General features: G+C 54.3%; 1 protein-coding gene across 3 annotated transcripts in view; it reads left to right on the top strand.

The window, feature by feature from the left end:
- Positions 1–14,492, top strand: part of ACTN1 (actinin alpha 1) — a 100,385-nt gene that overhangs the window by 39,723 nt on the left and 46,170 nt on the right. The gene's annotated exons all lie outside the window — the stretch shown is intronic.

The following is a 14,492-nucleotide window of genomic DNA, read 5'->3' on the forward strand; positions in this document are numbered from 1 at the left end:
TCATGACTTCCATGACTTTCCCAGCAAAAATTCAACGTCAGCGTGTGAATAGCAACGTTGAGTCTGCTTTCATGAGTCTAATTAGCGTTTGTCTCTCCCGTTAGACCAGCAGCTCTTTGATTTTGCCATCATGTCTGCTTGTCATGACAGAGGCAGAGTTCATGAGTTGACTGAGAGAATGAATGAGAGAATGAATGAATGAATGAATGAATGAGTGAGTGAATGAGTGGATCTGACTGCAGCTCACAGGCAGGTGGGGGAGAATCTGCAGTGACCTGCCCGAGGAGGCTACAGACCCGAGGCTGAGCCAGGCCCCAACAAGCTGGCTGCCCACAGTTTGGCAAACACTCTCCCCTTGACTTGGCCGCTCCTTTAATTATTCATGGCCCGTCTCAATGGGCTTTGTGTTCTGAAAGCCAAGAGCCGGGAGGAGTGCAAGCCCTCTTTCTACCACCCCCCCAAAACTGAAACACAGAAGGAAAACCTGCCCGGCCCACTCTTGGTCCCCAGGGAATCCCCAGGTCCAGAACCTTCTCCCGTTGCGGGATGTGAGCACACCCGGAGGTTCTCTGTCCAGTGTCCTGGGCTGACCTTTAGTTGTCCTCCCTGGTTCTGGTGCCGTGATTCTTGAAGGTCCGCTGCCCCAGACTCCTTGTGGCTCTGAGGTGGCCCGGAGTGGGTGCGGAGGGCTGACAGGATGCTGGTGATGGTGCGCCCGGCCCCAGGTCCAGGCCCGGGGTAGAGGACAGGGCTCGGGCCCTGAACCCATACGCAGCCCTGGCCCTGCAGGTCCTTGTCCCAGCTTCCGCCTGTACTGTCTGTCCTGTCCGACTGGGTGGTGGTCTAATGCCCCAGCCTGCGGTTTCCTCGAGGCAGCACTGCGGAGGGATTCCCTGAGGTGGCCGAGGCCTCACCAAGCAGTCATGATCATGGCCAGCATTAGAGTGACCCCAGGACCTTGACCCTTTAAGGTTCACAAAGGTCCATTTCACCTCTAGGGTCCCTTTTTGTGAGTGCATGCGTGTGTGCATGTGTTTATGCGTGCGTGCGTGTGTGTGTGTTGGGGGGCAGCGTGCCAACTGGGCCACAGTTGGCCATGTTCAGGGTCCCTTCCTGGCTCTGGGCTCAGGAGTGACCTCTGGCAGGCTGGGGTGCCGGCAAGCACCTCGACCCCCACATTATCTCTTCAGCCTTGTTTTTTTTTTTTTGCTTTGGGGATTCTACCTGGCATCGTTCTAGGGCTACTCCTGGCTCTGTGCTCAGGGGACCATGTGGTGCAGGGGAACAAACCTGGGCCTTCCGCATCCCAAACCCTGTGCTCCAGCCTTTTAAACCATCTCTCAGCCTGGTGCTTCTCTTCCTATCTAGGTTTGGGGGAGCCTTTGGCTGCCTTCCTCCCGCCATACAGTTTCTGAGGATAAACCTGGAGGGGGTTGGGGTGGGGCGCAGAGGGGCGTGGTTCTCTGAGGACCCCACTCACAGGCAGCAGCTCCCATCCTGCGTCCTGCCCCGTCCCAGGCTGTACACCCCCATGGGAATGTGCATTCCTGCCCCTCAGCCCCCTGCTGCCTGCTTTGGATCCCCGCCCACCCCCCCCCCCCCATCTCTCCTGCAACTCTGCTGGGCTGTTGATGTCCCAGTCAATTGAGGGGTGTAGTGGGCATGGGGGTCGGTGGGGTGGGAGGTCCAGCAGTAATGACCCGGCACCATGTTAGCCTGGGCCCGGGGAACACAATCCAGGGCCCCAGGGCCCCAGGAGCCACAGGCTCAGGGGTGTCTGTGTTGCTTTGCCCCGTACTGAGCTGCGCCCCATACTGAGAAGACTCTTTTCCTGGACCTTGGATGAGGAGATTGGCTTCGTTGCTCTCATTTCCCCACCCACTGTCATTGCGGGTCTGTGCATGTTTGCTTACATCCATCACTTTTATTTACTTACTTCTTGGCTTTCGAGCCACATCCAGCAATGCTTGGAGCTTACTCCTGGCTCTGCACTCAGAAATCATTCTTGACAAGTGCTTGAGGGGGACCAGATGGGGTGCTGGGGATTAAACCCAGGCTGACTGTGTGCAAAGCAAGCAAGCGCCTTACCCGCTGCGCTACCACTCCTGCCCACCGCTTTTGAAATCTCAGTCTCCCCAGATGGCCACATAGCTTTTCCCTGCCTCCACCCCTGCTACCCAACACGAGTCGGGGATGCCAGTTGCTCTCCCCAATCTCCGGGGTCTGCTGGCCCGGCCGGGACTTGCTGGGGCGCTGGGGCCCTTGCATGATTTTATTTCACCTTGCAGGGGAGGATTCTCTCCAGAATAATCCTCTGGCTTTGATCCTGCACCACCACCACCCCCAGCAATTGTATGCTCTAATCACCTTTCTAATTGTTTGCCAGTCTGTTAGGTGTAAAGGGAGAATGACTGTTTTAATGTGCAATTGAATAGAAAGTCTTAAAGTGCCAAGTTTCTCTATCCATCCCCCATAAAGCACTCTTTCATCTAGAAACTTCCTCTGCGGCCCAGGAAAATCATGGGCTAGTGGAGAACTGGAATCCCAGGGAGCAGCAGTTTATAATAAATCTCTTTGGCTGTTGCAGGAGTTTCTGCTCCAGTGTTGAATCCCTCCCACTTCGTCCCCCCCAAAAAACAAAACAAAACAAAACAGGGCGATTCCTTGTGGCCTTGGCGCTTCGCCATGATTGGAGTCTGGCATCCTGAGGACTCTGGCCTCAGAGGTGGGGTCAGGGCAGAGATTACTAGTTTGGGATGCTTCAGCTGATGCCTCGGGTGTGCCCTGCTTTTTGGAGTGACCAAGACAGTGGCCTGTGGCTGGAGATGAGAGTGCCCCTCTCGTTGGGGGTAGCTGCGTAACTTAGCCAGTTGCCTGGGGACCTGGAGAGGGTGAGCGGATGTGGGACCTGCCTTGAAAACTGCTTTCTTGCTAATGGGCCTCATGAGTAATAAAAAACCTTGATAGAAGGTGTAGTGGTGGGGTGGGAGAGGGGGATGTCCTGGAACATTTTAATTAATATTTTTTAATAACAGCTTCGCGGAGGTAGAATTCACATGCTAACAATTCAGCTATTGAGAGTGTGCAGTTGACTGTGGTTCAGTAGTTAGGCAACCCTCAGGGGTCACTGTTCTCTTTTCTTTCTCTGTGATACATATTTTATTTTGTTGATCAAATTTTATTTCACTTTACTGATCACTTTTTTTTTTTTTTTTTTTTTGCTTTTTGGGTCACACCTGGTGATGCTCAAGGGTTACTCCTGGCTCTGCACTCGGGAATTACTCCTGGCGGTGCTCAGGGGACCATCTGGGATGCTGGGAATCGAACCCGGGTCGGCCGCGTGCAAGGCAAACGCCCTACCCCCTGTGCTATCACTCCCTTACTGATCACTCTTGATGGTGCTTGGAGACCATAACGCACTGGGGACTGGGCCCGGAGTTGTTGCCTGCAAAGCATGCACTATTGCTCTTTGAGCCACCTCTTCATTCCCCATGTTTGCTGTTTCTAACATTAAGGGGGTACCTGATCTGTATCCAGCACTATCCCACATACTTGAAGTTAGATCTCATAGCCCCCCTTTTAGCCCTCCTGTCAGCCCCTCACAGCCCTCCTCAGCCCCTCACAGGCCCTCACAGCCCTCCTCAGCCCTCCTGTCAACCCCTCATATCCCCTCACAGCCCCTCACAGCCCTCCTGTCAGCCCCTCACAGCCCTCCTGTCAGCCCCTCACAGCCCTTCTGTCAGCCCCACACAGCCCTCCTCTCAATCTTCCTGTCAGCTCGTTCATTGCCCTCCTCACATCCCTCCTCAGAGCCCCCCCCAACACACGCTCCCCTCAGCCTACCCACAGCCTCCTCTCAGTCCTTCTCACATCCCTCCTTACAGCCCTTCTCTGAATCCTCCTCCCAGCCTTCCTCCCAGCCTTCCTCTCAGTCCTCCTCACGGTCCTCCTCTCAGTCCTCCTTGCAGCCCTCTTCATGCCCTGTTCTCAACCCTCCTCACAGCCCCTCAAAGTCCTGCTCACAGCCCCACTCACCTCCCTCTTCTCAATCCTCACAGCCCTCCTCGTAACCTTTTCCACAACTCTCCTCTCAACCCTTCTTACAGTCCTCACAACCCTTCTCAACCCCTCCTAACAGCCCTCCTCACAGTGCTCCTCGGAGTCGTCCCTCACAACCACCATAGGGACACACAGTGGCTAATGTGTCTCCCTTCCTTCCTTCCTTCCTTCCTTCCTTCCTTCCTTCCTTCCTTCCTTCCTTCCTTCCTTCCTTCCTTCCTTCCTTCCTTCCTTCCTTCCTTCCTCTCTTTCTCTCCTTTCTCTTTCTTTCTTTCTTTCTTTCTTTCTTTCTTTCTTTCTTTCTTTCTTTCTTTCTTTCTTTCTTTCTTTCTTTCTTTCTTCCTTTCTCCTTTCCCTCCTTTCTCTCTTTCTCTCCCTTCTCTCCCTTTCTTTCTTTCTTTCTTTCTTTCTTTCTTTCTTTCTTTCTTTCTTTCTTTCTTTCTTTCTTTCTTTCTTTCTTTCTCCTTTCCCTCCTTTCTCTCTTTCTCTCCCTCCCTTCTCTCTCTTGCTTTCTTCCTTCCTTTCTTTCTTCCTTCCTTTCTTTCTTTCTTTCTTTCTTTCTTTCTTTCTTTCTTTCTTTCTTTCTTTCTTTCTTTCTTTCTTTCTTTCTTTCTTTCTTTCCTTTCTTTCTTTCCTTTCTCCTTTCCCTCCTTTCTCTCCCTTCTCTCTCCCTTTCTTTCTTTCTTTCTTTCTTTCTTTCTTTCTTTCTTTCTTTCTTTCTTTCTTTCTTTCTTTCTTTCTTTCTTTCTTTCTCTCTCTTTCTTATTTTGTTGTTTTGTTTTTTGGGTCACACCCAGCGATGCTCAGGGGTTACTCCTGGCTCTGCACTCAGGAATTACTCCTGGCAGTGCTCAGGGGACCATATGGGATTGAACCTGGGTTGACTGCATGCCAGGCAAATGCCCTACCTGCTGTACTGTCACAACGGCCCTGTCTTTCTGAGGTAGAAACCAAGCCTGATGAGACCTAGATCACAGAGGTCATCACTGGAAGTACCTGCTGGTGACTGAACTGTAGTTCCTCGAAAAGCAAGACTGTGAAGGGCCAGAGTTGTGGGGGTAGCTGACCCATGGCAGGAGCTGAGAGGCCATTCTCTGCCGCTTCATTGGCACTGAGTGCTACCTGACTTTTAAAATGGCTCTGGGTTCTCTCACGAGCCCACCGTTTCTTCTAGTACCGGCAGGAAGACCCTGAGCTCCACTGACATCCGTCCTCCTTGGCAGGAAGGGGCTGCCTGGCGCGATTCTTGGACCAGGGTCAGTCCTTTCGGTTATTTCATTTCCCCAGATGAACCACTGGGTCGCCCAATTTTGGGGTCTTGGTCACCCCGGTGACTAGTATCATGTCTTCCCACCTGGGCCTCAGTCAGGGATAGACCAAGAAACACAGACACATGTACCCGCTCCGCTGAGTCCTCCCCCTGGCTGGAGGCCTGTGTCAGGCCTTCCTCGTCGGCAGGGGGAAGATACTACACCTATCTCTCCAACCTCCTGAGCTCTGTGAATGATTAACTCGAGTTAATACAAAGCGATGGAAGCACAGCTGTTATTAGCTTTCTGCTCTCTCCCAGTTGTTACCTTGCTGACGGTTTTGCGTCCATTGCTCTCATCGTGACACGAGCAAGGACCCTTCAAATCAGGGTGTGTATTCCCACACCTGGTGGTGCTCAAGGATCACTCCCAGTGGGCTCGGGGAACTATATGGGGTGCCAGGGATGGAAACCAGGTTGGCCGGATGAAAGGCCAGCATCCACTGTGTGTGTGTGTGTGTGTGTGTGTGTGTGTGTGTGTGTGTGTGTGTGTGTGTGTGTGTGTTTGAGAGATCAAACCCGGGGCCTCATACATGCAAAGCACTTGCTTTACTACTGACTACTGAGCTACTCCCTGGCCCCCGATAATGTGACTATGTATCCCCCAAGTACCCCCACCTCACCCCATACCACACCTATCAGATGAGGCAGTTGAGACCTCTCCTGCTTACTTAAGTTCACACTGCTAGGGAGTGACAGAGGCCAGATGGAATATCTTTTTGTTCGTTTATTTTTGTTTCAGGGCCACAGCTGTCAATGTCTGGCTCTGCACTGGGGAATGACTCCCGCTGGTGCCTGGGAGGCCGGAGATAGAACCCGGGTCAGCTACGTGCAAGGCAGGCGCTCTACTCACTGCACTATCTCTCCTGCCTTGGAATTTCATTCTTTAAGTGTCAACTGGGGACACAGTACTGAAGTGTTGTGAAGCCCATGGACCCTGATGTGGTTCCTTCTTACTCTGTGTTCATGGGTCTCCATGGCATGCGCATTGGATGGAAGGACTTCCCGCGGCCGGCAAGAATCCTGTCCCAAGGGTGGAGCTGATAGGAAGGGGGGGGGGTCTGTCCTGTTCTGTCGGGCCCTGTCCTGTTCCCAAGGCTCCTTCTGGCAGCACCTGCCGGGGGACCCAACACTCACAGGGCTTGGGAGAACAGACTGTTACACAGGTGCCCTCCTCTGTTACACAGGTGCCCTCCTCTGTTACACAGGTGCCCTCCTGCAGCTGAGGAAACCGCTTGGTGCTTCCGACCCTTTCGGCAGCCGCTCCCAGGTGGGCGGAAAGTAAATAGATCTGGGTGGAGATGTTCTCAGGGCCTCTGCTTTTCATCTGGGGCAGAACCAGCTGACGGCTTGCTTGGAAACGGAAAGGCTGGCAGTCGGCCCCCGATAGGTTAACCAGATACTCCTGTTACGGTCCCAGAACAACGGGCATCTGAGATCTCTCTGGGCAGCTCTTTGTTTCGACCAACCATCCCACGTCCACGCCCCGGCCCCGGCCTGGATGCCTGTGGAGTTCAGAGGGACTTGGGGAGGGGGGGGGCTCTCAGGAGTGTGACCGCAGCTACACCCCTGCCTGCAGGGGCTGGGCCCTTCCTCTCCAGGCCCCTGGCCTCACGTGCCCACAGGGACTGGCTCTGCTGGGCAACTGTAGCGAGATGGGAAACACAGGGCTGATTTAATTATTACAATTTTTTTTTTTTGCTTGATTTTGGTTTCGGGGCTACACCTGACAGGGCTCGGCGCTTTCTCCTGGCTCTTTGCTTTGGTCACTCGTGATTCGTGATTGGAGCTCAGGGAACCATCTGGGGTGCCAGGGATGGAACCCAGGTCTGCACGTGCAAGTACCTTACCCTTGCTGTGCTGTCTCTCTGATCCTATTAAGAGGGGTTATTTGTTTGTTTGTTTGTTTTAGTTTTGGGACCACACTCAGTGGTGCTTGAGGGCTCTTCCTGGCTCAGTGCTGGGGGAACTGGTGGTGCTGGGGGTTGGATTTAGAGCTTCCACATGCCGAGTGAACACTCCAGACTTCTGAGTTCTCTCCCTAGCCCCCAGAGCTGATTTGTCACTTGTGCCTGGACCAGGGCTTGCTCTCCTGTGGGGAGAGGATGACCACCTGGGAAGCCAGCTTGTATGGGATGCCCAGGGGATGCCATCTTTCATCTCCCCCTACAGTTGATTGTTTCCGGGGCAGGGGGTTGGGGTTACAGTACACAGTTGCAGGTTTATCCTCTTGTCCTGGTTCCTGGTGACGGTATTTCTGTCCTGCCCGCACGGCAGAGCCTGGCAAGCTTCCTGTGTGGTGTATTTGATATGCCAAAAACAGTAATAGCAAGTCTCACAATGGAGACGTTACTGGTGCCCGCTAGAGCAAATCAATGAACAATGGGATGATAGTGCTACAGTGCTATTCTACACTGATGTGGCGTACGACTGTTTTCCTCTTTAGAGAATACCTTTCTCTTTTATTTTTTAATATTTTTTATTGAGGTACTATAATTTATAAAGTTATTCATAGCTCCCACCTTTACAGTCAGCCAAGACCAAATTCCATGTGTATGGTTTACCTCAGATCTCAAATCTGATTACCTCAGATCTCAACCTCATCACACCAGTATCAGACATCACTCCCGCCTGGGCCCTGGGGCCACATGGGGTGCCAGGGATCGAACCTGGATCAGTCGCATTGCAAGGCAAATGCTGTAACCGCTGGCCTATCACTCTGAATACCTTTCTCTACACAAAACCCTTTTTCTCTAACTACTTTAAAATAAATAGGGGCTGGAGCAATAGTACAGGGGGTAGGGTGTTTGCCTTGCACACGGCCAACCTGGGTTCAATCCCTGGCATCCCAGGAGTAATTCCTGGGTGCAGAGCCAGGAGTAACCCCTGAGCACTGTCAGGTGTGACAAAGAAGGCAGTAAGTTGATGGGCTAACTTTTTCCATTTTATGTGGGGAACTACCCCCCTCCCCGCCGTTTTTCTTCCATTGATAATACATGAACACTCACCTCCCTCCCTTTCAAGTCCCACAGGAGCTCAGTCGGCTCTTGCCCACCACACAGGTGTGACCTGCGAGGTAAATGGACACACTTGTGGACTTTATACACATTTGAATCGCTTTTCTCTTCTTTTAATAGATGAGGCCCCCTGGAGCAGAGTCCCACGGTTGGACAGCAATGAAAAGGTGTTTCTGAGGAAGGGCCCTTCTGTCCCTGCCCTGGGGGGTGCTCGTCCAGGGTTACTGGGGCACAAAGCATTTGTCCAGTAAACTAATAGTAGGCATCTCCTTGCCCTTCCGTTCCTGCCTGGGGGGTGCCTATCCAGGGCGACTCGGGCACAAAGCGTTTGTCCAGTAAACTAATAGCAGGTGTCTCCTTGGCAGGGTTGGGCGCTGGCAGGCCCGAGACAAAACCCCTGCAGAGGCCTTTGAGTCTTGGAGGTGACGCTGTCCCAAGGAGTTCAGTGGCCTCCTTTGATCCAGATTACAGCTCACCGCTGGGAACCCACTCTTGTTTTGGGGTGCTCCATCAGCCAGCTGTGTACACGGGGACAGCGGCCAGGCGTGAGGGTGACCTCTCTGGAAGGGGCTTGCAGTGACCTCTCTGCGGTCACCGGGGTGAGCCTGGGCAGGGCCCAGGTTTCCTGCCACTGTCCTGTGAACAATGACTCCCCTGGCCCAGGCCTGAGCCCCTGACCTGCCGAGGGAGGGTGTGGCCAGAGCACAGGCAGGGCTGCTGGCCGGGCTCACTTGGCTGCAGGTGCCTTATCTTGTTTACTCCGCCCTGTGACAAATAGCACCTTTTGTCTGCAGAGGCTTCTCTAGAGAGATTAGCTCCGAGCAGCTGGCCTGGATGGGCCTGGATGCGGCCCGACCTCATTCTGCTTCCTGGCCAGTAAGCAGGAGATAGGAGAGCACAGCAGGGAGAGGGACAGCAGCGGTGGCAGTAGCCAGGAGGGGGCTAGTGCCTTAGCGGCAAGTCACCCTCAGTCCCTTGACTGGAGCCCAGGCCTCTCTTGTGTTCCCACGTTTTGTTTTAGGCACTTTTCCACGATGGCTAATAGTTTACAAACTGTACAGTCGCTTCCTGCTTTTTTTTTTTTTATTGATTGTAAATAATTTTTTACATAATAGAAAGTGACAGAAACCGTTGTTTTGGTCATGTAATATTCTGTCTAGTAGATGGGGCTGAAGCAATAGTACAAGGGGTAAGGGCATTTGCCTTGCATGCAGCCGACCCGGGTTTGATTCCCAGTATCCCACATGGTCCTCTGAGCACCGCCTGGAGTAATGTCTGAGTGCAGAGCCAGGAGTAACCCCTGTGCATCGCCAGGTGTGACCCCAAAACAACAACAAAAAAATCTGTTCGGTAGATGGTGGGATCATAACTTGGCAAATATCTTTATGTTTGGATTTGATGTTACTCCCAGCTGTGCTCAGGGCCTACTCCTGGTTCTGTGTTTAGGGGTCACTTCTAGTGGGGCTTGGGTGGGGGGAGACTATGTGAGGGGCCGGGGATTGTCCATGGGTTAGTGTCGGAGGCAGGTGCCTCACCCACTGTTATCTCTCTCTCTCTCTCTCTGAACCTTGATTCATATCTTATGAGTTTTTTTGCAGGACTAATTTTAATGTTCTCAGTGCAATTTCTTTTTCTTTTTTTTTTTTTTTTTTGCTTTTTGGGTCACACCTGGTGATGCACAGGGGTTACTCCTGGCTCTGCACTCAGGAATTACCTGGCGGTGCTCAGGGGACCATATGGGATGCTGGGAATCGAACCCGGGTCGGCTGTGTGCAAGGCAAATGCCCTACCCACTGTCCTATGGCTCCAGCCCCATCTCAGTGCAATTTCTGGTGGTAGGACTGTCATGCCCATGGCCTTCTTTCTTTTGCATGCTTGACCTGGGCGAGTCTTCCTGCTTTGGAGGAGGGGTTTCTTCTGTTCGTTTCCCTTCCTCTTGGCAAGTTCCTTCCCCCGGCACGGGCCTGGATCAGCCTGCTTTCTGGGAAGCATAACCTCAGCCGCATATGCCCGGGGGGAAAGAGCTGAAGCTTCATGCTGCCAATGTTGGCCTCGATCAGGATGACTGTCTGCGTGTGCGCGGGGGTGTTCCTGCCTGATGTCCCTGTGACAGTCGCTGACCAAGCCCAAGTGAGGGGAGCCCCACACTCAGTCACAGAAAAGTCCCTGCTCCCAGTTCCCCGGTGGCCACTGTCAGGGTGGTCTGTTAGGATGCTGACCGCCAGGATTTTTTTTTTTAACTGTATGTCTAAGTTTTTGTTAAGAAACTGAAAAATATTTCCTATTTTCCCATTTCAGACCCCAAGACTAGGAGCCTTTTGTTGTTATTGTCGTTGTTGTGTCTTGTTTTTGGGTCACACTCAGCTGTGCTCAGAGCGTACTCCTGGCTCTGTGCTCAGGAATCACTGGTGGGCTCAGGGGACCATACGGGGTGCCGGGTATTAAACCTCAGGTTGGCAGCCTGCAAGCCAAGTTCCCTTCCCACTGTACTCTCTCTCCAGCCCCAATTCTAGGATTCCTAACCCAGATTTACCCATTATCCTTTATTTGTGTGTGTGTGTGTGTGTGTGAGAGAGAGAGAGAGAGAGAGAGAGAGAGAGAGAGAGAGAGAGGAGAGAGAGAGAGAGAGAGAGAGAGAGAGAGAGAGAGAGAGGAGGAGGGCCTATGGGATGACTTATTTACTAAGGGTGGGGGTTGGGGCTCCCTAGCAGTTGTTCAGAGGCTCCCGCAGTCACTCCTGGAAGTATTTGGCCCAGCTGTGTAGCCTGAGGATGCTCGGGTCCAAGGACTGAGCCGCGTGCTGCTTGGATAGTCAGCGTCTGACTCAGTGTAATTGAATCCATAAATATATCCCAAGACTGGTGGTTCCAAGGGTTCCCTGGGTCTCTCCAAGACTCAGCCCAGCTCAGTCTTCTCTCTCAGTGAGCTCGTGCCTGTGGCAGGTGACACACTGTACCTCCCGCTTTGGGCCTCTCCCCTCTCCCCATCTTGTCTTCCCTGCACCTTCCTGCCCCTCACTCAGGTAATAATAGCTGCCATGTATGGTACCTCGCAAGGGGGTGATCGTGTGGAGTGCTTGCTGTGTGGAGTCTCACCATCCCAGGAAGTGGGTTTGTGGCCCCATTTCACAGACCCGGAGACTGAGGTGGGGGTGGGGGCTGGACCATCCCCCTGTAGGTAAGGTTAAGCTGCTTCCGCTCCAGGCCTTCTACACGTATACCCAGATACCACCCACAGCTACTACAGTTATTGTCACTGTCCTGAAGCATCAGCTCCAGTCCAGGAAGAGCCCTCGGACACACCGTGCGGCCCCTTCAAAGCTCAGCGTGACACTTGATGGTGGGACCTAGGGCCAGGCTTGCTGAGTAGACACAGGGAGGAGGGTGTGGGCTGGGAGCACGGCGAGGCGAGCTCTCCAAGACCTGTCCACGGGGAGGTTGCAGGAGGACTAGTGCGTCTCCTCCTTCTCCTTATTGACCACATCCTCGGTGGCAGGCTCCGGGTCAGAGAGAGCTTCACAGGCCGATTAAACGCCAGATTTGCATGCAGGAGACCCCGGTTTGATCCCCAGCACTGCATGGTCCCCTGAGCACTGAGAAGAGCAACGCCATCCCCCCTCCCCCCGTGCCCCCCCTCCCCCGACCCCCATCCCAGCACAGAGCTGGAAGCACTGCTGGGTTTAGCGCCCAGCGCAAAAAGGAGGAAATAAAGAAATGGCAGGCCCCTTCCTCTGCGTTCTTGTTGCTCCTGCTTCTCTCCTTTTTTGCCCCTGGGGAGCTGAGGGTGAGGGGGCTTCCTTGGGGGCTGAGGAGCTGGAGCTAGGATTAAGGCCAGGCCTGGAGCAGCCGGTTCATCTGTCCCCTCCACCTGCTCCCGCTCAGGCCCCGCCTTCCTGCCAGCTGTGCTGTTTGGGAGGTGCTCGGGGGCATTCACCTGTGGGGGCCAGGATAGGGGGCTGCCTGGGGCCCCAGCCAAGGCCTTTGTCTGCGAGAGCAAACACAGGTGTGCTTGTCTCCCGGCCTCTGAACCTGGTGAACCCCCAGGAACCCGGCCGGTGCTTTCAACAGCACTTTCCCTCTTACACAAGCACTTCTTTCCCCAGCAGCCGCCTCTTCCTCCCTCATCTCAGCCCCCCCCCCAACCCCTGTTGGTCAAGGGGGTGGGCTGGGAGTGCTGGCGCTGCCCGCCGGACCCTGTCGTGGGCCGGGCAGGTGCTGGGGGGAGTAAATGAAACCTGCCCCCTAACCCCAGTGCCTGGCGATGATACCGGCCTTAGGACGGAGGCCGCTGGGAGAGAACGTGGGAACCTAAAGGGCATCGTTTTCTCTCAGACTTTTCAAACCTTCTTTACTCTCAGGTGTAGGGGGCGCTCCCAGGACCCCCTCAGCTTGGCATCCTTCATTCCCTGGCTCCATTTTACGGCGATAGCACATCCACAGCACAGCGCAAGTTTGTTTGTTTTTTTGTCTGGGGGCCATTCCTGGCGGTACTTAGGGGTTACCCCGACTCTGCACTCAGGGTCATTCCTGACAGGGCTCAAAGTGTCCCTGGGGGAGAGAACCCAGGACCCAGGTCGGCCGTGTGCAGTGACTCAGCCGTGTGCAGTGGGAGTGACAGAGGGACACAGGATGCAGCGGTCTTTGTGCCCCTATCGTGCCTGGCAGGTGGCTCTCAGGAGAGCTTCTTGGAGGAGGAGGTGATAGCTTAGCCCGACCATAAGAAAGGACTGTTAGCTGGCTAAGCACAGGGGACATTCGGGCTGAGGAGTCTGGGCATGTCCCCTGCCCGCCTGGTCTGCATCCGGAGCTTTACCGAAGCTCACGGTCCCCAACTCCTGGTGTCTTGTGGAAGTGCTGGCCACAGGAGAGGGGGTGTGAGGGGGAGGAGAGGAGTCTTCTGTGCTGGTGAGTGTCCAGCGATGGGGCCAGAGAGAAAGTACAGGGGTTAAGGCACTTGCTTTGCACACAGCTGACCCACATTCAATCCCTGGCCCCACATCGGGTCCCCATAAGCACCACCAGGAATGATCCCTGAGCACAGAGCCAGGAGTAGGCACCCTGGACATAGCCGGTTGTCATTCTAGCACCTTCCCCCACCAGCCCTACTTACTTTCCGATGAGGCTCAGGGTTGGGGAGTATCGTAGTGCCTCCCCCTCCTTCCCTCCAGTGTCGGCTATACTTAGGCAAGGCTCCCGCTTGCTATAACCCAGCCCAGGCTTCCCTGCCCCCCTGGCCAGGGGTTTCTCCCTGCCCCCTGCCCATTCGTTGCCACTTCCCTTCGGAGTTCCCCAGGGCCAGAGGAAGGAGGGTGAGGGTCTGGAGTCTGGTGACCCTTTTGGAGGAGCAGAGGTTTCTAGGAAGGGTGGCCCAGCTCACTCTGTAGCAGCTCCAAGGGCAGGTGGGACGGGAATGACGTGTCCTGCTGGGGAGGGGACAGGGAAGGGGCGGGGACCGGTGCAGAGAAGCCTGGAGTTGCCGAGGGACTCAGGGCTGGGCGTGAGGCTCTTCTGCCCTCTGTGGGGCAATACAGCCAGGAGGAGTTGGCCCAAGCCTCAGGCCTTGCCAAGTTCAAGGGGAAGCTTGGGGCCCATGCTTTGGTTCTGGAGTCTGTCGCGTTGCCCCCTTCCTCATTTGGGCCACCAGGTGGAACTGTTTGCCCCCACATCGTGGTTGAGGCCTGTCTGTCTGTCTGTCTGTCTGTCCGGTCAGGGCCTTCCTTCAGGGTTTCTGCTGTCTCCTGCATGCCGACAGTCTTCAGTGGCAATGGCCTTTCACACAGTCTCCGTATTGTCACTTTCTCTTCCAGACTTCTGTAGCCTACAGGGCCTTCCCGTGCCTCCCCCAAACACAGATGCGTTGGATTACTTGCCATCCCCCCCCCATCCTAACACAGTGCCCCTGGATGAGATCCCCAACCCGACTGCTGAGTCCTTTCCCCCTTAGCGAGGTGCCAGGCAGACAAGGGTTGAATAGAATGCATTCGCCCTGCGATGTTCACCAGGTTTAATGCGTTGCTTCTGGGGGGTCGTTGTCTTTGAAACCGTGAGAAATGAAGCTTTATAGCCTGAGGTGGGAACAGTGGCTTTGGAAGGAGGTTTGTTGGGGGG

This window comes from Sorex araneus, chromosome 3 (assembly GCF_027595985.1).
Source record: "Sorex araneus isolate mSorAra2 chromosome 3, mSorAra2.pri, whole genome shotgun sequence".
NCBI classification, from domain to species: domain Eukaryota; kingdom Metazoa; phylum Chordata; class Mammalia; order Eulipotyphla; family Soricidae; genus Sorex; species Sorex araneus.